Source organism: Alosa alosa, chromosome 2 (genome assembly GCF_017589495.1).
Source record: "Alosa alosa isolate M-15738 ecotype Scorff River chromosome 2, AALO_Geno_1.1, whole genome shotgun sequence".
In the NCBI taxonomy this organism is placed as follows: Eukaryota; Metazoa; Chordata; class Actinopteri; order Clupeiformes; family Clupeidae; genus Alosa; species Alosa alosa.
Genome location: NC_063190.1, coordinates 23704260 through 23731575, shown reverse-complemented (window position 1 = coordinate 23731575; position 27316 = coordinate 23704260). Strand labels below are relative to the sequence as shown.

General features: G+C 43.9%; 1 protein-coding gene across 20 annotated transcripts in view; it reads right to left on the bottom strand.

Annotated features, from left to right (window-relative positions):
* nbeaa (neurobeachin a) overlaps nucleotides 1–27316 on the bottom strand; it is a 123481-nt gene that overhangs the window by 78582 nt on the left and 17583 nt on the right. The window lies entirely within an intron of this gene.

The window sequence follows — 27316 nt, the reverse complement described above, 5'->3', positions numbered from 1 at the left end:
TTGGCTGGTGTGGACCGGTCTCTCTAGTAAACACACGTTTAGAACCAAAAAAAAAAAAAACCGTGATGGGCCTGGAGGGAAGATGACTGCAGGACCCGAGGTCGTCCGTGGCATTTGCCTATCACTTCCTCATCTGCCTAATGAAACTTTATCCGTGCAGAGCTATGGAGGCTGAGTATGTCCAATCCAATAGATCCCACATGCTAGGCTGCCTGCAGTGGCCATTAAGAAGTGGAAGATTAATTATCTGAGCTTGAGCCATCAATAGTCTCAGAGATTGCTAAAATTGTTACATTTAAAATTGAACTCTGTGGCTGGTGCATATTCAACCATGAAAGAAGACACACTTGAACTGAGAAACAAATATAGTGCAGGAGTAAAGAATGCCTCTGTGTTTAAGACACTGTGTGCTTTTTATTTTCTATGTGACGGTGTATGCGTGTTTGCTCTGGAATAAGTGTAAGCCCAGATACCTACGTGCGTGTGTGTGTCTGTGTGTGTGTGTGTGTATCTGTGCGTCTCCTTCAAGCACCTAAGCATCAAGCACTCCTCTGGTCATTTATTCTGCCTGAGCCTCCCGCGTCCTGATAATCAGTCCAGGCTTCAGTCCTCCCATTAATGAATTCCCTCACAAATGAGGCGGCGAGACAAAAGCGCTAGCTCGCCATAAACGGAGGAGATGAATCACGCCCCTCTGAATAAGCAGAGCTCCTGGAGCCAGGCCAAATGAGACAGATCACAAGTGCTCTTTACAACACATTATCATTCACTGGGCAAGATGGACGTCACCATGCATCCGCAAGCTGATCGATCACATTAGATACAGTTGAGGAATTTTTGATTAATGGGAATGTGATTTCATATGTAAGGTGTAGGACTCTAAGTATGGTATAGGATACTAAGCTACGGTAGGACAACACATTCAGTGGTTCCATCTAATAGGCTACCTTCCTAAAGTGTGAAGCTTATCCTGATAATGTGGTATTGTTTGAAACTACCTGTAATTTCCCAACTATTAACTGAGGTTTATACATTGATTTTGCAAAATTTCTTAATACACGGGGGTAGTTAATATAGTATTAATATTTTTTTTTTTAACTTGCATAAAACACTGTCCTGCAGTTTATACACAATGCGGCTAATACATAGGAAATTACTGTAGAGCTTATCCTGATAATGTGGTGCTGTTTGAAACATGATATGCTCATGGAGCAAGACAGACGGCAGGGCATTATCACTCCAAGCCTGCATAAGATTATTGATCTACAAGGTACAGAATCCATTAGCGTAAATTAGGCCAAACAATTACAGATCTGTCCACGCAAGAAAGGAAAGAATTCATTCATCAAACATTGACTTTTCACCTCTACTTTGACAATTCCGACAGGGGAGCGGTCTCCTTAAACCACGAAATACAGAGCCATACTTTTTGTTGAGAAGAGAAATGGAAGATGATTAAAAAAAAATCAGTTTCACTGCTTACTGATCAGCTATGGAACAACTCACCATCCAAATTCATGAAGGGAGTTGAAAGCATTGACATAAAAAAAATGGCGAGTTGCTAGGCAACAATCACAGAAAAAAAAAAAAAAAAAAAAAAAAAAAACGTACACAACCACCTACACGTCGTGCTCTGCCGTCAGGCTCCAGATGTGGAAACTGTGACCTGTTATTAAGGACCGGGGGGCTTTCTGTGCATCTAAAGCAACAGTTAACAAGAAGACGAAGCGTGTTAATCTTCTGGAGGGTTTCACCATGTGACAAGAAAGAATGACGCAAAAAGAGCGCAACTCTGCCACATCTCAATAGGGGATCGAGGGGGGATACAGATGCTCTGTACAGGCAGACACACACAATAACGCACTGCTGTGCGACCACACAAACCTCTCAAGGTTGACCTCAGTGGGGTATAGATCTTTTGTCCAAACAAGCACTTTTCTAGTGGTAGAGAATCCGTTATGAATGGAAGCAAGAAATAAATGCATAAAGGAACAGTATAACTACAATGATGGAGCTCTTCAGTGAAGAATACACCTTTCTGAGAATCCATCCTGAGAATGTTGCTATAGTAAGCATCAAAACAGATTTAAATCCAGATCAATGTAAACAATTGGCCAGTCTCCAACTTCTATGTGGACTGACTGACCCGTCCTCCATCAAACACACACCCCCTCCTGTGGGTGACCTTTCCCTGGTTCTGTCGGCTTTCAACTCAAGGGCTAGAGCCGGCAGGGAGTCTAGGGGTGTCCACAGGAGGACGTTCCTGGAGGAGAGGGCCTTTGGGCTGCTCCTGACCTTGGCATGGCTCGCTCAAAGTCCAGCCAGGCCACCACTGCCCCAGGAAACTCTCCCAATCATGGAGGTGCCCTTCACCTTCTCCGAGGTCCATCTCTCTCTCTGGTCAACTCACCTCAATCAACAACCTGCCCTGCAACGAATCAACCGAGTCACCAGGGACACTGGGAAAGGCTACTGTATAGTCCTTAAGATCCAGTAGGTGCGGATGAGAGAAGGGTATTGATCCCTCCATTGGCTGATTACACTACATCACTGATGTGCACTCTTCCACTCTTTCAAGCATCATTGTGCCCAAGTGTCCTTGTTTTCGCATAAAAAGTCACCTGACACACAGAGACAGTTCTGAATTTTCTAAACTTGACCCTTAATGAATCTAATTTGTCCCTTAAATTCATTTCAGTGTGGTTAAAAAAAAAAAACACAGACCACATGGAGGCTTTGATGTGCCTTGATCGCATATCATTATCTGATTAAACTCAGGATGGCGATTGGACGCCCTTCATAGAGGGGAGGATCAGGATTGCAGAGTGTGTCTGTGTGTCTCGCTGAGGACACTCTGTCCCTTTGTTCTCTGCCAAGGGGTTCGGCAGCCGCACTGAAGCCAAGCAGATGTGACTGGCTGCGCCAACAAAATGGCACCGGACTAAAGAAGTGTGGACACTGGGAAGACGGACAAGAGATTGGAGCGGACACAGGTTCAGCGAATGTGTGCATGCAGCCGGTGCTTATCCTCGAAAATCCCCGGCGTTCTGTTTTCCAGTTGTTGGTCAATGAATTGGCCGTTGTGGCTGGCTGTTGGTGGGGAAATGGTGCGTTTCCACCGTGTAGGAACAGACTGTAATTATGAAACGTGGGCGCGAGCGCAGGTGACCCAGTAATAGAGCTTTTTAATCGTGATCCACTCCTCCAGTCCCCCACATGTTCTGAACACATCAAGTTCATTTTTTCATTTTCACAGACTTCCCTTCCTGCAAAAACCAAACAAACAAAATAAAAACAAAAAAACAAACAGACGAGACAATCTTTCTCCCATTACCTGGATTTCCTATTCAGGCTAAACAAATAGCTTTTTTTGTGTGCACACTTGTCTTTAAGACTAGCAAAAGACAAAAAAAAACCGTACAAAATGGAGGCAGATTCTGCATTATTCACAAAGTGTTATTTGTTGTGTAAACTCATTCAAGCTGGTGAAACACTCGCACCGGGCCAGCAGGGGCCCGCCTGAATGGGTCACCCTCTGCCCTCTCCACTGCCCCTCGTGATCCTCTTTCTCCTTCTCCCTCTCGAAGTCAAAAGGGCAACCAGTGACAAAAGGCTCACTAAGCACGATCACAAGCCCACATCACAAACCCTATCAATTCTGGACCAGCGTGCTTCAAAAGGACCCTCGCGCCACACTGCCCACTGATCCCATGAGACTTGGCACACTCCGGCCGGCACGCGCGCGGGCGGACATGCCCAGCGCTGGCACCAGTGAGCCAGACACATGATCTTCCACCCGAACGCATGTACACAAACACAAAGTGCTGATTTTAATTGAGTAAATATGCATATATTTTTTCCATGCCTAAATATGTGTATAAATGCATACAATTATAAGCGTATAAATGCACACAATTATACCATATACAACATCAATGTGCTTAACAAAACAGAAACAAACACAAGTAAATAAACAGACATGGAGGAGACACAAGAGCCACTACATTACACTGACAACACATTCACATCAGCCCCATAGCCTATTCCTGTGGGCTCCACCAGCTTTTGGAGACCGCAATAGGCCCACTCCCAGAGACCCATCTGGCACCTAATAATGCACTCTCTCTCCGTCTCTCGGAACTTCATGGTTCTGCCCAGAGCATGACCAGTGCCAAGTGGGCCGGCAGCTGGCACCGCACTCAGTCCCTTGGCACGGGCGCGGAGCCCACTGCGGTCCTCCCACAGAGACGTGCCGAGACAAGGACGCGGTCTCCGTGACCTTTCGAATAAACTGGCACTTAGTCCTGCAGGAGTAGGAGTCCTCAGCAGCCTCCCCTTTACAGTGAATGGATGTGGTCGTGATGGTCAAGGGAGAGAAATTAGGGAGGTCCACTGTGAACGGCAACTAGATGGAGAGCTTACTGGAGTCTTCAGAAAGGCAATATGGTGGTCTGACTGACCGATCCAGTTAATGGCAATGACCAAAGTACTTGGAGGTTTTGTGTTGTGATTTCAGAACAGAGTAGAGCCGCACCAGCCATCTAGCCACTCTCCCCTCCAGTGCTGCCCTCTGTCAAACCACCAGGCAGCCACAACAACCATCCCAATGCCCCTGGCTTCACCACTTCCATATCTAAAACCCCTGAGTAAACCATGCTCTTGTTTGTGTGTGTGTGTGTGTGTGTGTGTGTGTGTGTGTGTGTGTGTGTGTGTGTGTGTGTGTGTGTGTGTGTGTGTGTGTGTGTGTGTGTGTCTGTACTGGCAGGCCAGACATGGCCAACAGGCCTGTGGAGTGGCCCAACCTGGGAAAGGCACGATAACGGCAGTTCTGCTTGGGCTCAGCCAAGACAGAGAGACATCTTCAGTGAGTCTCACGGAGCCTTTCTGAGGTCTGCTGATGAAGAGAGCCATGTCATGACGGCAGTGGAGAGAGAGAAAGAGAGATAAAGAAAGAGAGAGAGAAAGAGAAAGAAAGAGATGGAAAGAAAGAAAGAAAGAAAGAAAGAAAGAAAGAACAAAAGAGAGAGATAAACAGGAGGGCTGAGGGAGACTTAAGGTTAGATAGACACTGATCCCCAGAGACTCGGCAGAGCAGAGGGTGTGCTCAGTGCTCAGGGAGACTGTGGAGTCACGAACCCCAGGAAGGGCGCACGCAATCTGCAGCCGCCACACGCAGCAGCAGAGCCGAGCTCCAGGGAGCAAGAGACGCCATGGCAGGAAGGCAGGAGAGCTCAGCAGGCGGGGAGAGAGAGAGAGAGAGAGAGAGAGAGAGAGAAGGGCCATCCATGCGTTAACAAGACGATCACATGGTGGGAAGACGGCTGTCAGTGGTGTGACAGTCTCTGTGATCATGGACAAGGCCGCCACTGGACCGCCATATTAGTGAGTAAAACCTCATCACCACTCCATATCAACTCGCCATTGAGACAGAAATGTCAACAACCCTTCAAAACAAACACAAAACAAATATTTTGAATAACCACTCCCTTAAGGTAAATAGTTAGCATAGTAGAACAGCATCACTTAGGCTGTAGTGTTTCCTAATGCTAGCACTTCTGCAAACAGAAGCAGGCAGCCGTGGCCTACTGGTTAGCGCTTCGGACTTGTAACTGGAGGGTTGCCGGTTCGAACCCCGACCAGTAGGCACGGCTGAAGTGCCCTTGAGCAAGGCACCTAACCCCACACTGCTCCCCGAGCGCCGCTGTTGTTGCAGGCAGCTCACTGTGCCGGGATTAGTGTGTGCTTCACCTCACTGTGTGTTCACTGTGTGCTGAGTGTGTTTCACTAATTCACGGATTGGGATAAATGCAGAGACCAAATTTCCCTCACTGGATCAAAAGAGTATATATACTTATGCTTACTTTACTATAAACAATACTTTTCTGCACTTCAGGTAAGTTGCTGAATGCCTTTCACTGGGTTTGCAAAGCTATTCTGCACAATGACAATGAAGTTGAATCCAATCTAAAAAAAAGCAGCAGTTAAACAGCTTTCTAAGACTCTAAGCCATCTCAATCCTGGACTGTTTTCCAGTGCTGTGTGTGTGTGTGTGGGTTCAGAGGTCAAAGTGCACCAGTGGTTCGTTGGTCAGCCATTAGTCGGCATTAGCCTGGCAAGGGACAAAGCCCAAAACACACACACACACACACACACACACACACACACCAAATAAAACAGCGGCGGCATCATTAATCCCCCAGCCCTCCAAAGCTCTCCGTCACCCCGTGGCGTCTGTGCCGGGGCCCTCTAATTATGGATTCTGTTCCCCCCCCCGGGTAATTTGTGCGGCATTGTGCGCCCGCGAGCCGAATCAAGACACGAGATCACAGATTAAACACTTAAAGCGAGTGGAGGAGAGGAGAGCCCTTTTTCAGCGCACAGAGAAAAGGAGAGAGGGTGGCAGAGAGAGAGAGAGAGAGAGAGAGGGAGGGGGTGGTTAAGGAGGAGGGAAAGGGATAATTATGCAGCATTTTCCTATTCATCAGAAGCTCTTTTACCAAAAAGTGTTTACCATTCTGCCCCTCTCTTGCTGGGCTCTTGGGGAGCTCAAGTGGGAGGCCCGATGTGTGAACAAACTGGCCGGCTCTTTTCAGCGGCGCAGCGTCGTGTTTACGTTACGGCTGGCTCGGATGGTCGGCGCAGATTGCACAAATTAGATGGTTGCTCGGATGATTCCCGTAATGGCGAGATCGGGGAGGAGAGCAGGGAGGTGCAGAGCTCCACCAGCAGCAGAGGGGGTTGAGGCTGACGAGGGAGATGGAAAAATGCGGGGGTGGGGGGCAGAGGTTACGCTGGGGTTGGTAAAGATTATGGAGAGAGAGAAGGAGAGAGAGAGAGAGGAGGGCACAGAACAGTGGCTACCCAGAGAGAACTGACGCCGGAAAAGCTCTATATGAGGAGTTCACCGGGTCAGGCTATCCAATCTGTTTGTGAAGGACAAAATAAAAACAGGTGACATTGGATTGAGAGAGAGGGAGAGAGAGAGGGAGAGAGAGAGAGAGAGAGAGAGAGAGAGAGAGAGAGAGAGAGAGAGAGAGAGAGAGAGAGAGAAAGAGAGAGAGAGAGAGAGTGTGTGTGGTGTGTGGAGGAAATTAAAAAGTGCTAGGGTCTGACAAGGCCATACGGCGTGGGAGAGGACAAAAGAGTCAGGTTGGCTGGTCAAACCGACCAGAAGCTAAGCCAGACAGTGGTCCTGCATGGGCAGATCTGTGTGTGTGTGTGTGTGTGTGTGTGTGTGTGTGTGTGTGCGTGCGTGTGTGTGTGTTTATGTTTTTATGTATGTGTGTATGGTAGGAGTGTGTGAGTGCAGTTCAGAAGGTCTGGTTCAGAAAGGACAGTCAGTGGGGGTAGGAGGGAAAAGGCTGCCAGATGGCTCTCTCTCCGGACCCTTTGTGAAACACACACACACACACACACACACACACACACACACACACACACACACACACACACACACACACACAAGGGATTGGCCACCACCGCATAAGCACTACACCTCATTAACTGTCGTTTTCTATGTCTGCACACGGTTGTTTGTTTGTGTGTGTACTAAACTTGTGTTTGTGTTGATGTCAGAGAAGAAAAGAAAGTACCAATAATGTAGACATAGTGAGGAACTTCACAGACAACACACACAGTCTCTGGCCAAAGGCTCTGGCTGTGGTGACTTCACACAGAAACCACATTGAGAGCTGCCATCTTTAGAGGCTCAAGGTTCCAGTCACAGTTGCCCATCACTTTTCACAGGTTCCCACAGGTCCCTTAATCCAATAGCTGCTATAAACACACACACACACACAGAGAGATACACACACACACACACACACACAGATACACACACACACACACACACACACACACACAGAAGATAACAAATATTACCTCTTGCAGTTTCTCTCTCTGTCTCTCTCTCTCTCTCTCTCTCACACACACACACACACAGAATATAACAAATATTACCTCTTGCAGTTTCTCTCTCTGTCGCTCTCTCTCTCACACACACACACACACACACACACAGACACACAGACACAGACACAGACGCACCAAATATGACCTTTTGCAGTCACAAACACAAACACTCACACTCAAACACCACCACTCAATGAGGTTTCTGATTAGATTTTCATAAGAAGGACCTACATGAAGTCCCCAGCTGCCATCTGGTGCCAGACCCTTCCTATGGCCCCATGGGAAATGTAGTCCAGGAGGCTCTATGGAAATTACCCCACAACTGCAACCACCACCACCTCCATCCCCACCACAACTACCAACCTACTCCTCCCCAGTCAGCTCTGCTCAGCTGCAATCAGTCAACATGTCAGAGTTGATCAGTATCACATTTGTCTTAGCGCTTAAGGGGAAGCAGATATCACTCTCTCTTACACACACACACACACACACACACAGCCGGGCAGCTCCGTCTCAGGCGAGTGTTTACAGTCATCAAACGGGCACTTATATGCCAAGCAGGCCAGAGCCTGACTCATTAAGAACCTGCACGCGTCACCCGGTGCGACCTGATGCAATGCTGCGCTAATTCACCATGACAAACAGACTGCTGAGCCTTGCTGGTGTACCACACCACCTCAACTGACCCCGGAGCAGAGGGTTCAGGAATCAAAGTTTGCACACGGTGACCTCCCACCCCTATGTTGGCCTTTGACGCTATCTGAAAGGTCAGAGAGAGAGACACGACTGCATCGCTTATGAACCGAGAAGCACTTGAAGAGCTTGGATAACAAGATGAATGGGTAAGCCATAGCCTGACCCTCACACTGAAGAACAGAGTAGCACTTGAACAGCTTTCATTTTTAGCTGAAAGTGTGAGCCGTAGTGTGAACCTTGCATTGAAGAAGAGAGATGAGCAAGCTTGGAGATTTAGCCTGATGTGTTTCGACCATTAGCACAGCTGTCTAATGCTGCGGTTGCCCCTGGAAACCTCTGGGGTTTTCTTAGGATGCCAGAGGAAGTGGCAGAGCCATAAGGCACAGAGATGCAGGCTAATGAGAACATCTACAAGGCAGTTTCCGTACACACACACACACACACACACACACACACACCACAGTGCCTCAGGTGTCCACACTAGATATTGATGAATGACTCAGGTGCATGTCGTGTTGGCCTCATGACTCACATACAGTAGCAAGCCGAATCTTTCAATGATTTGTTAAAGCTGGTGCACATCAGTGTGCTTAAAGGTGTACAGTAGTGGTCATCAGTGTGATGCTATGATTGTGTCACTAGTAGACAAACAACACCAGCTTGTTGGCACTTAGCATCTAACTAATCGTATTTGGCTAAAACTTAAAATCTTACTTAAGTATTTTCAGCTACTTAAATGACAAAGAAATAGATGCACATTCCACAGGAATACAGAACATAAATACACCCACACACTCGCACAAAGCCAATTAGGCCCATGCTAGATATATATATATTTGCACTTTTTGCGGCTCTTTGCACTTTTGGTTTCGCTGTCTATGAGAGGGCTAACCTTAGATTGTGCTGGCTGTATTTACACTGTACACAGTATCCTCACACACACACCATGTGTTGGTCTATTCTTATAAGCCACAATTAAGTGCCATTATAAAGCTTCTGTAGCCATAGAGGCTCAAAATAAAACCACAGGGTGGAAAATCAACTATGTCAATTATGATTCACTCTAGTCCAAATATTTCAATATTTCCTAGAGCAATCCATAAAGTTCAAGCATAATAAGCCAGAGATATGTGTACAGTTAATTGACACATGGCACAACAGTAGAGACATGAGTATGCATGTATGTAGTAAGTTCTTTGTAAGTCTGGGTCATAAACAAATTAGACCAGAGGTTCTCATCCTTTTTTGAGTTGTGACCCCTCAGAATAATCTGCCCACAGAGAAATAATAAATTACATTTTAGCTTCACTGCTGTGCTATTAGATTTGGATTGGAGTCTTTCTGAGAAGCCATCTCCATAGGTGGTGGATGAGGTTTCTACTTTACTCTTTACCTACTTTTAAAGGTGATACATAGGACAATGTAATTATGTCATAACAGCAATTCCTGACCATAAACAACAAAGCACTGCTAATAAAACAACACGGCAAAGGACGACTGTATCATGACATAAAATTATTAATCCACAAAAGCTGCACTATTACTACTGCTAATTTAGCCAACTGATGCTTCTTTAGGCCAAACTGGTAATGTATAGACTGTGAAAAACAATGTTGTTTGTACATGTGTGTCTTAATTGCAGTGGAGTAGATAGATAGATAGATAGATAGATAGATAGATAGATAGATAGATAGATAGATAGATAGATATCACACACAGCTGCAGCTGCACACAGTTGTCCCTGTCAAGGGTGCCATGGTCGTGGACCTCTCAACAGACACAATCAAGATGCAATACAGTTGAAAGGGTGGATATAGTATATATTTAAAAGTTTTTTTTTCTGTTTTTGTTTTCACACAATCTGGAGACCCCCCTGAAATGATCACCCGATTCCCATGGGGGTCTCGAGCCCCAGGTTGTGTGCAGAACTAGAAAATGAGATGGGGAAAAGGAGAGACTGAGACAGGAGAGTGGGAGAGACACCCAAAAAGGAGAGATTCGAAAGGAGGAGACAAAGCAGCAGCACAGCTCTTATCACCATCAAACAAACGGGGGAAGGACCCTGCTTATACACAGCACTGGGGAGGCTCCTCAGGGTAGGTGTGCACAGCTGCCAATCATACATAAGAGCTTTGCGATTGGGTCAGACATCCATCAATGTCCCCGGCGCACACACTAAAGCCAAGCCGCACTCGCAAGACAGACTGAGGCTTACATGAATGGTAGACAGACTCAGACAGGTAGACACAGAGGAGCACAAAGAAACACACATATATATAAAAAAAAAATATATATATATATATATATATATATATATATAGTTTGTAGTATGGCATGTCTCCTGCAGTGCAGTTTCACAGAAATAACAGATATGTGATCAAGGACAAATCTGCTTATTTAGAAACACAACATAACGAATTCTGTAACGAGGTCACTCTGCATCACTAACACTAACACATCAGAAAGCCAGCCAAGTCACTGGCTTTAAATACATCATCATCTTATTTATTACCTATTCACAAAGAGACAGCTATGCTGAGCTTATGAGCAAACCTTCACCCGCCCACACGGACACTCACATGCATCCTCCTCAACATGAACAGAAGCACATTCTAATGAAACACTTGAGCACCAGACTGTTGGGGAGCTGATGACCACTGCAGCTGATAGCAACTCATTCCTTGCAGATAGGACACTAAACACCTCCAGCACCTTCACCTACAGTCTGTGTTTCATGGAAAGGCTTTCATAAACATGCAACAGGACCTATTGAATTGTGTGAAGGGCAGCCGAGATATACAATAGTCAGCAGAGCTTACTTGGCAGTTGGGAAAAGGTCTGTCAGTGTCCACCCAGACTGAGCTGCAAGGACAATCTTTAGTTATTAGCTCAGTACAATCTTTGGTTAGCTCACTCTTTGGTACTGCAGTGGCCACTTTCAACCGGTTCTTGGCCAAGTCTATACTGCCTCTGGATGAAGCAAAGAGATTCGTATTAAAACAGGTTTGAATGGCTTTGTTGTTTTATGTTGTTTTGCACAATCAGCATTCTAGCACTCCACACTGCTATGATATTCTCTCTGCCAGAAGGCCATCACCACCAACACCACCTTGATCAGTATCACCATTATCACTCCCGATAGACACCCACCCCCTTTTCACTGAAGCGGAGGATTTCACACAAAGACAACAGCAGACCTGGACGCCTCCTCCTCCTCCAAACCCCATCCCACCCACCCATCCCCATCCCCCACTACTCCAGCCTGGCGAGCCAGCCAGGAGGAGAGGAGAGGAAGAGGGTAGCTGATGAGTTCCTGTAACCATGGAGACAGAAAGGCGGCACAGGAGGACTGAAGTGGAGACGCTGAAGGTGAGGCTGGAGGGAGGGAGCGAGCGAGGGATGGAGAGAGAGGGAGAGAGGGTGGGTGGGTGCAGGATGAAGGAGAGTTGGTGGGGGAGTAGAGAGGGGGGTTACCTCAGACAGCTACACAGATATGCACACTAGACATATAATTAAAAGAAATGGCATCCCCAGAGACCCTGAACATGATTGGTTACTGAAAAAAGATAATGCTCGTGTGCTTAACTGTGCTAACTGTGATAGCCCTATTTTAAAAAGAATATCACAGATGGTTATCTGCTGTTTCATATATCATATGTAATGTTAACATTGCAATGCTTCATTTTAATACTGCTAATTCAGCAAATGGCGTGGCGAGCCACCATCAAAAAAGCTGTATCACTACATAATAAGACATAAGACAAGCACATACTGAGAGGTATACAGAAATAAAGACCTAACAAACACACACACACACACACACACACACACACACACACACACACCTGCTGATGTCCTTTACACTCACACATAAAGCTTGGACTTCATTAGAATGTTCTCCTTAATCTTCTTTGTTTCCATTTCCAACAGGACATATTTTGAGAAAATGTGCCTCTTCACTCAAATTTGCATTTACCAAAGCAAGCAGAACAAACTCTCCCCCTGGAGTCTGTTTTTATTGATGAAGATGAAGATGTGGGTGGGAGGTATAACTGCAGTCTAATTACAAGGCTGCCGGTGCCTGGTATTGGATTGGCTAATCACGCACACACACACACACACACACACACACCACACACACAATCACAACCCATATGTACTTGCCCATACTATACCCCTGGACATTTCAAAATCCCCACACAACCCCCTCAGCCAGTGGCATATGGGAGATGGCAGCAAATTAATTGCTTCATCTTCATTGCACCATGACATGAACAGACCCAAAGACACGGCCTTATTCTACCACTCTTTGTCTCCTCCCCATACACACACACACACACACACACAAACACACACACACGCACAAACAAACACACGCACACATACACACACACACAGACACACATAATTCACCCGTTAAAGTGGCTTTCCACGGACAGTTACTTGATCTTACAAATGGAATTAAAAAGGAACAGAGGACTTCTATTAAAAACAGACCACCAAAGCTTCCATTCAGACATTTGAAAAAAAAAAAAATGTCCATTGGGGAAGAAAGAGATCCGAACAGGCATCGAGAGCAGAAAAAGGGAAAAGAATGGGTGGGGAAGGTAAGAAGTGCATGAAGCATTGTACTGCCTCATGGTAATGCTATTTGGGAATACAGTTTGACTGACAGGCCATTTTACTCCATCTTGAAGCTTGTCAGGTTTCCCCTGCAGTAGACCACATCCTGGACTGCCTGCCAATGCAAATAACTGTTCTGATGTTGACAACCTGTTGGGAGTAGCAGCGGTTTCAGGTTGTCTCTTCAAGCCATAGCTTATGTGTCATTACTTGATATAGTACCACACAGACCTTCAAGTAGCTTCTAGAAGCCTAAAGGTGTAGTTATGGAGATGGACACTGGCATTTACGTTTTTCACTTTTCACTACGTTTCACTTGCGGCTCCTTGAGACAAACATACCACAAAAAATGTGTCATCTCGGGCACAATGATTCTTTTGCGAAAAAAGGCTTTCGCCCTCCTTGGCCTTTGGTATGGTTACTGCATGGGGAGAGAGTGGCCCCCTGGGGACCAAAAGCTTCTATTCCTTATCAGCAGCCTAGTGGGGCTGCAGGCCCACCAAGTTGCATGTGCCTCAGTGTTCTGGTGTCCTGGGAATTGTCAACCAAAAATTACTAGGAAAACAAAAAAAAAAAAACGATATGACCGCGCTGCGCTAGCGCTGCGGCTGCATTAGAAATAAATGTACTGCTTTATGCTTTACACTGCATTGATCTCACCCAGAGAGGACACTGCAGTGATTTACTGTTCTTCTTCACTTCACCTATCTTCAGGGAGGGGGGAAAAGGCTGCACTGTATGCACAAGCTTCGTTTAAAAACCCCAGCCATACACACGCATGCGGCGCCGGGCCAATCTCCAACAGTAAATACAAGCACCGACACTGCGCAGAATATGCTTCACACGATCCAATTACTCCTTATCACAGGGGAAAATGAATAATGGGGCGAGCTAGCACCTGACCCTTTTGCTGCAAGAAAGGAGATGGAAGGTGAAGGAGGAAAAAAAAACATGTTTTTTTATATATTCAGTGGAGAGCAGGTGGTGAGTTTTCGGTGAAAAGCAGATACATCAGGAAACGGATATACAGCAGTGTGTGTGTGTGTGTGTGTGTGTGTGTGTGTTGTCTCTGGTAGATGCACTAAAAGAATGAGTGGAGGAGAGAGGGAGAAAGGGAGAGAGAATTCTATCTACCAACATCTAAATCAACCTACTTTGCAATATTCTTACTGTTTCTCCTTTAGAGTGCCAGGATGTCTAAACAGTACTGTGGACAATTAATGAATTATTATTACGCATACAGAAAAAAATGCTGGACAAACACAAGCCAGCTTTAGGGCTAGAGCTTAATAAGCTAGCCAATAGGGTGGTTTGGAAGAGGATTCAGTGATTCAGTGATGATGAGTGATGAGCAGATTGGTTATTACAGAGCACTGCAGAGGTAAAATAATGTATTCACACACATATGCACACACTCTCTCACACGCACGCACACATGCACACTTTGATAAGAACAAAGAAAGATAGTAACTAAAAAAGAAAGATATGCTGTTTTTTATATATGCTTGATATGCTAATGGATCATGACAACCTAAAAAACGTACTATGAAGCCATGCTGCAACTACTTCAATGCCATAGATAGAGAGAGAGAGAGAGAGAGAGAGAGAGAGAGAGAGAGAGAAACATCGAGACAAAGAAACACAGAGAGAAACATAGAGACAAAGAAACAGAGAGAGAGAGGGGTGGGGGAGGACACATCACAGGAGACTGAGGAAAACCTGTTGGACTCGCATGCACACCAGGAGGCCTCTGTCTGCTTTGAGCAGTAAGCACTCATAAGGAACCTGCCAGAACCAGAACCATTGTCAGAACCAGCATCTGTGATCCCAGCCCACACATACAGACAGTGCCGCCACTCTGACAAGGAACTGTTCCCACGGTCAAGACACCCTCAGAGAAGCAGTCACCACCACTAGCACAGGCATGGGAGCCAGATCTGGAGCACTGATTTATTCAGCGTGTAAGGGCTTCTTGTCAGGTACGGAGGACCGCGAGAGCAACCGCTTGTGTGCTCGTGTGCCGGGGGGAAATAGCTCATGAACACGCACACGGCGTATACACGCGTGTGTGTACTCTCACTGCACGGCAACAGTTTACCTGTGCAGAAACACACACACACACACACACACACACACACACACACACACACACACACACACACACACACACACACACACACACACACACACACACACACACACACACACGTGTGGGGTTATTAAGATGATGGATGGATGCAGGGGTAGCGGATGACATATCTGGTTCTAAGGGAGTCTGGGGGGATTGCAGTGCTGGATTCCCCTAATCTGCATATAGTCCACTCGGTATGTGGCGGTCACAAACAAAACAAAACAAAACAAAACAAACAGAGAGGAGTAGAGAAGGAGCGAGTGAGAAGAGGTAGAACTGCACTGAACCATACTCCAAGAATAGCTTTTGTTTTTCTTTCCAGTCTTTGTCTTGTCAAAACAAGAGCATAATAAAAAAAATAAGAGGTTAAGCCAGCCATTCTACCCACTACCTGACAAGTGTAACTTCTTAAGTGGGACGCAGGTATAAGATTCCACATTTGTTTCTGGCTACCATCGCATTTGAACACTCACCCTCTAATAACCACCACCACAAACAAAACCCACATCCAAAGTCGCAGTCTTTAAGCCCCACACGGGCTCCAGTGCCAACAGACCCATGGGTGAAGCAAGTGGAGAGCCTCTAGCGCAGGGACATCCATCACCCCTCCATGCTGCCGCAGGGACAGCCCCACGACCCTGCAGGACAGAGAGAGAGAGAGAGAGAGAGAGAGAGAGAGAGAGAGAGAGAGAGAGAGAGAGAGAGAGAGAGAGAGAGAGAGAGCAGGGGCCTTCACTCTGGGGTGCTCCGCTCCTCTCACACACAGCACACTGCTCGGCCCCACTGGCCCCCAGAGACCCCAGAGCACTCGTAACACAGGTCAAAGTCTCCAAGAGCGAGCCAGAGGTCTGGTCAAGATCACCCCGATCTGTGTAACACTGACGTGGGCACAATAGGAGGATGGTGACCGCTAGCGGAGAGATGAGGACTCATGAATGGGGCAGGTGTTCCGCGTGTGCTGTGTGAGTATAAACAGAATAAGTGTGGGCAGACGAAGAGAGAGACATGTGTTTAGCTAGAGCTGTAGCAACCATTAGACTTTATCATTAGGCCATCTCTTATCATTAAGGTATGAGCTACACCAGGCGCGTAACTTAAGTGTTCCGTTCGCGACGCGTAAAATCCATTTTAGATGAATGGTCTATTTTTTTTTCGAACGTACGCCCGACTGTCACGTCTGGTGTAGCTACTTCCATTGATTATAATGGAAGCTAATTGTTGCAGCAGACGCAACGGGAACGGAACGCTTCAGTTACGCGCCTGGTGTAGCTCAGCCCTGAGCCATCTAATCATATGCACATCTGGTTTGGCTTTCTTTCTTGCTTTCTTTCTTTCTCTCTCTTTCCATTTCCCAATCTCTCTCTCCCTCTTGTCATCATATAGATATATAAGTCGTAAGATAGTAAGATTGTCTCAAGTGTATAAGGCTGCAATAATAACTGTACAATCTCCCTGTAATTGTTTCATTAGTCAAATGACTACATTTCTATGAGTAAAACAGGCACTGAAATCAGCCACCACAATCAGACTGACGGGTGTAGAAAGGTGCAGATATTAGAGGCATCACCATATGGCAATGATGACACTTAATTAACTTAAGCATCTGCCAGATTCCAGATGCCTCCTGGCTGCTCATATTCTCACCTTTTCTGTGACTTTCTAAGTCGGGGAGCCATGATGATACAACTTGCATGGTAGAAAAACATTACATATACACACACACTCTCTCTCTCACACAAACGCACACAGTTACAGACACACGCACAAAGACACACAGTCACAGAAGCACACACACAAAGACACACATACACGCCTACTCAAGTCTGATCCCATCACTAGGCACATATGGGGCAGGGTGGAGACCTCTGGACACATTCATCATCACTGGGAGCCATCTGTGTGTGTGTGTGTGTGTGTGTGTGTGTGTGTGACAGGAGGTGCGAGCTAGGAGGGCACTGTGCGACCCAGAAGGCTGTGATCACCAGGCTGCCTAAAACCTGCTGGCTTCCCACACTAGTCCCCAAAAACTCCGCAGGAGTCTGGAGCCGTGAACGGGGAATGTCAAGCAAACACAATCCCCCAAACAAGTGAAAGGGCAGCTCATTGGCCACTTGAACCGAATTCCGCCTGATTGGATCAAACAGCTTACATCAGGATTTTACAGTAAGCTCATTCACATGCTTTCGCAGTAAACAAAGACCCCCATAGTCTCTCTTATTGACCCTCAACAAGAGAGAGGGGGAAAAAACACATGACAAAGCTTTTCTAGTTTGTATTGCACTCAGGGAAATATCCAATCCAGGGGGCCTATTACCTAGTTGCTAGGCTAGGCTAACTTATTTGAGCACATGGTTTATACGGAAAGGATCAAGGACCAATGTTTATGGCAAGTGACTTGTAGCACAGCCATAGTTTTGTTTAGGTTGATGCAAGCACATTTCAAAGTACTCTGACTGCACAGGTTCATTATACTGGCCTCACTGCTACCAGACCAGTCTGTTCAGGAGGCAACGGGCACCTTTGAAAAAAGGGGTCCTTGATTCTCCTGCTAGCTTCATGCCACACAAAAGTTTCAAAAGAAAGAGCTAGACATACACACACACACACACACATAGTGTTGACAGCATCAGCATCTCCTATAATAATAGCAATAATGTCATATGTATGTCACACACACACACACACAAAACACACACACACAGTTATATGAAACTTAATAAGTGCATTAGTATTCCTCAGGGAGATTTCTTCCCAGTATCCCAAATCCTTTCAACTGTACACAAGACCAGATCAACAACTGGTGGCGTTTCCTCCAACTTCATGCTCAGCAACCCCCCTCTCTCACACACACACACACACACACACACATACACACACACACACACACAATCTCTCCCATACACAGATCATGACATGGGTGCAAGCAGTGTTCATTCAAGCATACAGGTATCCCATTCATAAACAGAACAGGAATACAGAATACAGCAGTATTCCAAGGAATAAAAAAACACATCTCTCTCAGATTAGACAAAGCATTCTGGAGAATTATACAGGAGTGTGGTGTGCACAGAAAGTATCATGCCCCATTGGTCTGTCATTCTCAAGCTCTAGGCTAAATAATCAAGACCACACACAGGTATGACTAATTTAGAGGAATTGAGGGGGCAACAGGCTTATTCAGATAATGTAGTCAATCAGGTCTGTCTGTCCACCTGCTCTACTTATAGAAAACTCCATCTGCGCTCTGTATTGTTAACAGCAAGCGTAGGAGTGTAAGATCAAGTCAGAATAGGCATCTTGATGTTTTATTTCCTACTGAGCATTAAACTCCACTTGGCTAAGCCAATGGACAAGTAGATCTGAAATGTCCTCCACTGATGAACCATGTGGGTTTAGAACCAGCTCAATGAAGTACACCAGACAACCGGAGCACTGTAAAGCCTCATTTATGTTATAAAGTATCTATCTATCTATCTATCTATCTATCTAAAACTAATCTTTAGTCTTATCACAAATACAGTACCCTCCAGAATTATTGGCACCTCTGCTAAAGATAAAGTAAAAATGGGTATAAAAAAATAATCTCTTGGTGATTTATTGTAATCTTACAATGAAAAATCCAACCTTGAAGGGAAGCAAATTTATTTTGAGAAAAAGGAAAATCTCATAAAGAAATAAATATTTTTAACAAAAACACATTGCTCACAATTAATGGCACCCCTGCTTATAATACCTTCTTAAGCCTCCTATTGCCAGTAAAACAGCTTGTAATATTCACCTATGACACCCCATAAAGTTGGAGAATACAAAGCAAGAGATTTAAGACTGTTCGTATTAACAAAATCTCCCCAGATCGTCCAGATTCCTAGGTGCACACCTGTGCATTCTCCTCTTTGACTCACCCCACTATTTTTCTATGGAGTTTAGATCAGGGGACTGAGATGGCAATGGCAGAAGCTTGATTTTGTGTTCAGTAAACCATATTTGTTTTGATCTGGACGATTGTTTTGGTTCATTGACCTGATGAATGATCCAATCATGACCAACTTTTAGTGTCTTGTCAGAGATAGACAGATTTGCTTTGAAAATGTTCAGGTTTTTCTTGTTGTTCAGGATACCATGCACCTTAATTAGATTCCCAGGGCCTTTGAAAAAAAAAAAAAACAGCCCCACAATAGCACAGCGCCTCCACCATAATTCTCATTAGGTATGGGGTTCTTTTCAGTATAGTCATTCTTCTAAATATGCCAAACACACCTAACATGTTTCTAGCCAAAGAGCGCAATTTTCATTTCATCCGACAATAGACCACACTTCCAGACAAAGCCACTGTATCATTCAGTAACTCCTGCCGTTTACATTGGTTATTAAATGACTGGACAGGCTGTTACCTAGCATGCCCTCTAAATAAGCTATTAGCAATAAGTCACTTTTGATTTTTTGGGGGACTTGGTAACCCCAAGATGACACCTTTGTCTGTAACTCTCCAACAGTGGTTCTTATGGATATTTTTGCCTATATTACCATCCTCCATACTGTACGTGGAGGCAAGATAACCTTGGGTCTTTGTCCAAGCAAGTTTGTCACATTTCCAGTTGATTAGAACCATTTAATCATTGTTTAACTGTAAATATAGGCATTTTCAACAAAGTACCTAGTTTGTATAGACATTCCCTGATTTACAACATGTCAACACACTTTCTTTTTTATTTAAATTTAGTGTATTCTCTTGTCTTTCTGATGTTGAAAAATGACTAGAGGATATATGGTGCTTTCGGGTTGTCTCGTAAATCATCGTACGCCCACCCGTACAACATGTAGGAATGAGTGGCTTTAGGAACGCCTTTCTCTCGAGCCACGAGGGGCATTAGCAGGAGGCTAGTCATTGTTATTGTTTTGTGCTACCTGTAGCCTCTAGCTAAACGGCTGGAAAACAAATGGTTACATTGTATTGCAGGCACAGCAAGACCGTGCAATGCATGAATTGGTGACCGGATTGAAGCAGCAATGTAATCTAGTGTGTAAAAGCATTACTTCAACATTAACATGACCAACACAGTACATATGCAAAAAAATACATGTCATCTCATCTCAACTATGGGCGCAGCCATGTTTGTTGTAAGGTCGTACGTCCACCTCAGGGTACCCTCAAGTACTCCGAGGTAAAGTGGGCGTGCCTGCCCAAATTGCCGCAAGAAAGCTGGGTAATTTACACTTTCCAACTCGCGCGGCAGATTTACGAGACAACCCCAAAAGCACCATTAGTCTCTGTGTCACTTTATTTTCATACCTTAGTGAAAAAGAAAGTCATGAACTACTTCTGAAAGTTCACAGACACTCTGATTAACTTAAATAAGAAATGCTTCTGTTAGGTTCTGTATATAACATTTTTCTAGGGGTGCCAATAATTGTGAGCAACGTGTTTTCATTAAACATATTTATTTCTCTATGTATTTTTCTTCCATTCAAGGGTAGATTTTTCCTCATTGTTTTCATTGTGAGAGTACAATGAATCTTCAAAAGATTATTTTTTATACCTGTTTTTAGTTAACAATAATTCTGGAGGGTACTGTATTTTGTAGTGAACAACTAATCAAGTATTTTGTAGGGCATGGTTCTTTTGTTATAACTGACGTACATTTAAGCTATTGTAAGAGATGGTAATGCATTCTCTCTTCTGTATGTTTCTATATTTCCATCTTTGTGTCTTTCAAATATTTTGTTTTATTATGACCGCCGCACAGCGAAGCGGCGGTCATATAGGTTTAGTCAGATTTTTTTTTTTTTTTTTTTTTTTTTTTTTTTTTTTTTTTCGCATGCCCAAATTTCCGTCAATGATTCCGGGACACTGAAACCGGGTACACGAAACTTGGTGGACATGTAACCCCACATGGATAGCATGGAACCATCGTTTTTCGTTTTGATCTGTAGCCCCTCCGCTGAATTGGACCCCCCGAAAGGAGGGTAGGGCAGACACAGTTTTCTGTGAATATCTCGAAAACCGTAGGGTTTAGGAGGACCATTTTTTTTTTGTATGTTGATCTCAAGGGGCCATGTCAACCCATTCCATAACCACTCATTTCATGTATAGCGCCACCTAGTTAAACACAAAAAAGTAAAAATGAGGTGGTGTAATTGAAGGTATCTGTGACCTAACATAGTCAAAACTGCACAAAATTGGAAGTGTAGGATCATTATGACACCCTATGTATGCACGCCAAGTTTTGTGGAATTCCGTTCATGGGGGGCCACACAATAACTTAATTTATGTTACTATACACCAACTGGCCTGTAGGTGGCCGGAGACAGTTTTCTGTGAATATCTCGAGAACCGTAGGGCCTAGGAGGTCCACCTTTTTTTGTATGTTGGTCTTAAGGGGCATGTCAACCCATCCCATTACCACTTATTTCATGTATAGCCACCTAGTTAAAAATTAAAAGCAAAAAAAATGAGGTGTTTTCATCTCAATATCTCTGGCTGACAAGGTCAAAACTGCACGAAATTAAAAGAGTAAGATCATTATGACACCCTCTGAATGCATGCCAAGTTTTGTGTACTTTCGTTCATGGGGGCCTTACAATAAAATAATTTATGTGTACATTTAGTGACGCATTACACCAACAAGGATTCCGGGACACTGAAAGACCGGGTACACAAAACTTGGTGAGCATGTACCCCCACATGGATAGCATGGAACCGTCATTTTTCGTTTTCATCTGCAGCCCCCCCCCGCTGGACTGGACCCCGAAAGGAGGGTAGGGCAGACACAGTTCTCTGTGAATCTTTTATGGTATGTTGGTCTCAAGGGCCCACATCAACCTGGCTCATAATCACTCATTTGTGATTTGCCCCCGGTAAAAAAAATGAAAATCAGTAGGATTAAAAGAAAGCCAAAATAAATATTCATCATCATCATCATGGCTGCATTTTCAGTATTGGCGAGAAGTAGTCGTTTGTCCACTAGATGGCGCATCGTTGCAGTGAGACGTAATTTTGTTGGAAGTTAAAAGTGGGTTGGAAAAAACAATGGACGCTTCATACAAGGACTGTAATTTACCGCAGTTTAACATCTAATAAGGATAGGGACGATGTTCACATGAAGTGTAATTCCCATTTCTTCTTGAAGCGAAATAAATCTAAGGATGTTTCGGACATGCTTGGTTTTACTGCAGATAACGTTAATCTTGTAATATCAATAAGGACCTAGGTAATGTTACCGTTAAGCGTTGGTTGAGTGATGGAGGCATTTGATTTATTGCATTTGTAGAACACTATAAATGCGGTTATACCAAGCAAATTGATAGCAGCACTGTTTGTATCTTTTCGACTGTCATTTATTGCACGTGCTACAAAAAATCATTCTGTGCAATGGAAGATTTACCAACGTTACACGGTCTGATACAGTTTTGCCTATACATGCGTGAGACTGAGGCGCCTGTTTATTTTGTTTTAAGTGCGTGCAGGGGTGTGAGAGGGGAATCGATGTGCTTTGATTACAGCTTGGTAGTTGTAGTCTGTGAAATTAAAAAAGCACGTGTGTGTGAAGTATCCAAACAATGACACCTTCATTTCATTATGGCTGCTTTAGCAAAACACCTTAAGCTACTGTGTAGTGGGTCCCATTTAGAAGTGGCTACTTCATTGGCGCTTTCCTTGACTCATGGAGCTGCGTGAATGTTATTACAACTTTTCGCCAACGATATGACAGTTTAAGTCCGCTTGATACTGTAAGCATGTAAGCCATTGGTTTCCAAAGGAGATTTTATTTGTGTCGCCAGCATAGCCTATTGACAATTTATGTTGTCAATAGGCCTACCTTATAATCCTACCTGTAGCTTAGGGAAGCTAACAGCTTTCTATTAGGATCTAGTTTGTTAGTTACCGTTTTGTCATAACTCCCTGATGCATTTTTGCATTTAGAATAGCCAGAGCGTGTATATCTCAATCGGAAAATTAAACAATATCGTGTGCCTATGGACTAGGCTGGGTGAACCCAGCCTGATCTGCCCGCTATTTATTTTTTGATTTCTTAAAAGATTGAGCTTGGTCTGATGAAAGCCAGACTAGCCATGGACCTCAGCCATGGACAACAATGCAAGGGAACATGAATCAGCCTATATTTGCACTAACAATAACGGACAAAAGCTCTTCAACTTTGGCCCGTTAAAATGTGTATGAACAGTCTAGCGACGCATTTCATCAAGGCCCATTTGGACATGTCAGTTATTTGCACCACTGGTTAGATGTAAAACAGCATTTCGTTTCAGACTAGGCTACTGTTACTTAATTTGTGCATTGACAATAAAGTATTACATGAACTAAAGATGACTAAAATCTTATGTAGAAGAAGAAACATTCACAAAAAATCCATCCATCCAAAAATGACCTTTGTTTTTGATAGCTGTTGAAAACGGCATGGAACTGACAGAGATGTTTTAAACAAAAAAATAAATAAATAACATTATGCTGATACCTTTTTGCTTTTCCCAAATACAATGTAGCCTACAGGTGTAAGTGACCTTTCATCAATCCAGTTGCAATGGATGAACTGTGATGAACTGCCCTACTTGTGATTGTTTAGAGATTTTAAAGGTTTTATAACAATGCTACATCTTCTTTGGCTATTCTACAATCTATTCACCTTTTCAGCACCAGTTGGCTACTTTCTGCGCAGCCGCACACACACACTCAGGCATGCCAAACAAGCATACACAAAAGTTTCAAGAGTGGGGGATGGAGTAAAATATGGAGACAAATTGAAGTGTGATTTATTTTCGCGGAACGGATGTACAGGACTGAGCGGCGGTCATATTTTGTACCGCTATGCGGTACATCTAGTTTTTTATCTAACCATCTTACTGCTTGTACCAATGCTACAATATATAAAAAAGTAAACCTGGAGTTTTTCCTTTGCATACCACCATGGTGAGGCATTTTTTGCAAAGCGAGATATTCCACAACCTCCCATTGTCATCTCAGCACATAAAGCCATTGTAATCACAAGACATCTGCTTTTTCTAAACAATGATTCCCATTTAGTGTAAGTGCATTGTCTCCCCCACTCGCCTACACTTCACCATATAATTCTTTGTCAGACAGGGAGGACAGGAGAGAGAGAGAGAAAGAGAGAGAGAGAGAGCGAGAGAGGGAGGGAGAGAAGAGACAGAAAGAGAAAGAGAGAGAGAGAGAGAGAGAGAGAGAGAGAGAGGGAAAGAGATGAAGAGCTCTCAGTGCAAGCAGCTCAGACACAAGAAAGGAAGGAGAACCCAAATAAAGCACTCTCAGCATCAGCCCACTGTGAGGATGCAGGCTCTGCAGCAGTCTAGACAGTTGGTGTGCCACTTCTGTTAACGCATGCCTACTGCTGACCTCATGAGACACACCCTACGCCACTTGCACACACACATATCTGTGTGTGTGTGTGTGTGTGTGTGTGTGTGTGTGTGTGTGTGTGTGTGTGTGTGTGTGTGTGTGTGTGTGAAGGAATGGCAGCTTAAAATGTCAATAAGCAATGTGAGGTGATACTGAAAAGAATACATCTATATGGTATGAGAACATACAGTACATTCTATATTATAATGCATTATATTGCATATAGTATGCATATATTATAATGCATATATTTATAATGCAATAGTTCTTCTTCCGAGAATGCTCATTAAAGTTTAATAAATCAAGATATTATTAATAATTAACTATACACCATTAAAAATACAGGCTTTGTGAAAAATAGCAATTTTCTAATTGGCTGTGACAGGTTATTTTTCAACTAAAATGCTTAATGATATAACAATACATGCTAATTGACTGTATTAAATGGACGCAATCTCCAAAGATAAGTAATTCTGTGAAAGAATCCTCAAATAAGGATTACCACTGAAACATCCACCTAACACTGAATTCTACATTGCCAGGATATGAAACGTGAAAGCATACTCATAAATTCTCTTACCTTAAAAAACCACCAGCAGCAAAGTGCACACTTTAGCCCCGTTTTTAATAATTCGCTGTCTCATTGTGAGACAGACAGACACACCCTTATAAAATCACACACACACACACACAAGGAATATGAGTATGTTAATAAAACATCTTGGCAATGTCTTGCCACTGTCTATGTGAAAGAGCAGCTAATATCACAAAACACTAACCTTGAAATCAGTCCATGATCCGAATGGACTACACACTACAAACAACATGCTGAAACAATATGGTCTATTCCAAACATTTCATATAGATTAATTTATTAAGTTATATAACCTTTCTTTGAATCAGGTAAATAGTCAAAGCTATAGTCTGTGGTTATCAGAATACAGACAGAACAAAGGCTACATCAACACTTCAGTCTCAGGCCTGTCAGACACTTTTGAGGTGGTCCAAATTGGTAGTAAACCAATTAAAAGATGTTGAACCCCAGAAGCTGGCCTGCTCCTAGTTCATACTGGGTGGCAGTCGAGGCCTATCAGAGACAGGCTGAGGGTTGCCATTTACTCGGAATCCTGGTCGTGTGTATTGGGCTATCTTTATACTGCAGCCTCCACTGGGCTCCCTCCCTCGCCCCCTCTCCCCCTACAACCAACCGCTCATGCATCATTTATTGACAGTGCTGCTTCACTCACTGCAAGAGAGGCAAAGGAGAAGGTTGTGCAACAGAGAAGGAAGGAAGCACAGGATTTCCATGTCTGTCAAAAAAAAAAAAATATATATATATATATATATATATATATATATATATATATATATATATATATATATATATATATATGTCTTCATATAAGACAAAAAAAAAAAATATGTGTGTGAGAGAGAGAGAGAGAGAGAGAGAGAGAGAGAGAGAGAGAGAGAGAGAGAGAGAGAGAGAGAAAGCAATGCCGTGATTGCACGAAAGCAAAGAAAAGAGAGCATACAATGCCACAATTGCAATGCGAAAGCTTGGCTGTGATCGGACCTGCGGCATGTCAGTCGTCTCATGTCCTCACATCACGCCACGCCACACCACACCAACGCCACAACAGGTAACGCTGCACAGGGGGAAGCTGTTGTCTGGCAAAACGGCAAGCTCCAACTCGGTCTCCTCTACTTTCATCGACCATTAGCCTTCAGCGAGACGCAAATCCAGAGTAAAAGTGCACTTTATATTCAGCCGTGCAGCTCATTTTATGAAGGAGAAAACGCTAAAAAGTGTTTTTTTTACTATCAAGTGACTGATAGTAAATCTTAAAAAGAGGGGAGTGATTCTAGACATAACTGTAACAGAAATCCTTTTTGAACATCTCATTCCAGTTGTGGCGAGGCTTGCTTTTATGAAAATAAAACGCTACAATAAATCACAAAAATGTACATGAAACTGGCATTGGTTTCCACTTCTGTCTTTTCAGTGAGCGATCCAATCATCAAATTGTCCAATCATTGGCCCACTGCTAATTTCTCTTACATCCACGGAAACATGACTTTCATCTACAGCTAAGTGTGCCATTTCCAAATGACAGAAGAGATCTGCTGAGCTATATATTTGAAATAAACCCAGCAGGAAATGTAAACCAGCTCCCAGCAGGGCATAAACATGCCTCAGTGGGCCCAGCAAGCGTCGTAAAGCAGGCGGGGGGACTGCAGAACAAGTCCACTTACGGCTACAGTAGATATGACAGCAACTTGGCAAAGACAAGAGGAAACTTTCATAGGTTTGTCTCTTTTACAGCTGTTACTGTGCATCTGCTGAGCAACGTCTGAACATATTCACATTGATTTTAAACATTTTCATCTCCGTATCAAATGATCTGATAATGCATGACATGTTATTATATTCATTGTTTCATTCTGAATGACCACAAACTAACGTTTTGCCATTCGATATTTCAAAATTTGTCATAAAACCAGTTGTGTGCATAAAGTATTGCATTTATATTCAGTCAGGACTTTTTTTCAAAAAGGTTATGAAATTGTGTTATTGTGTG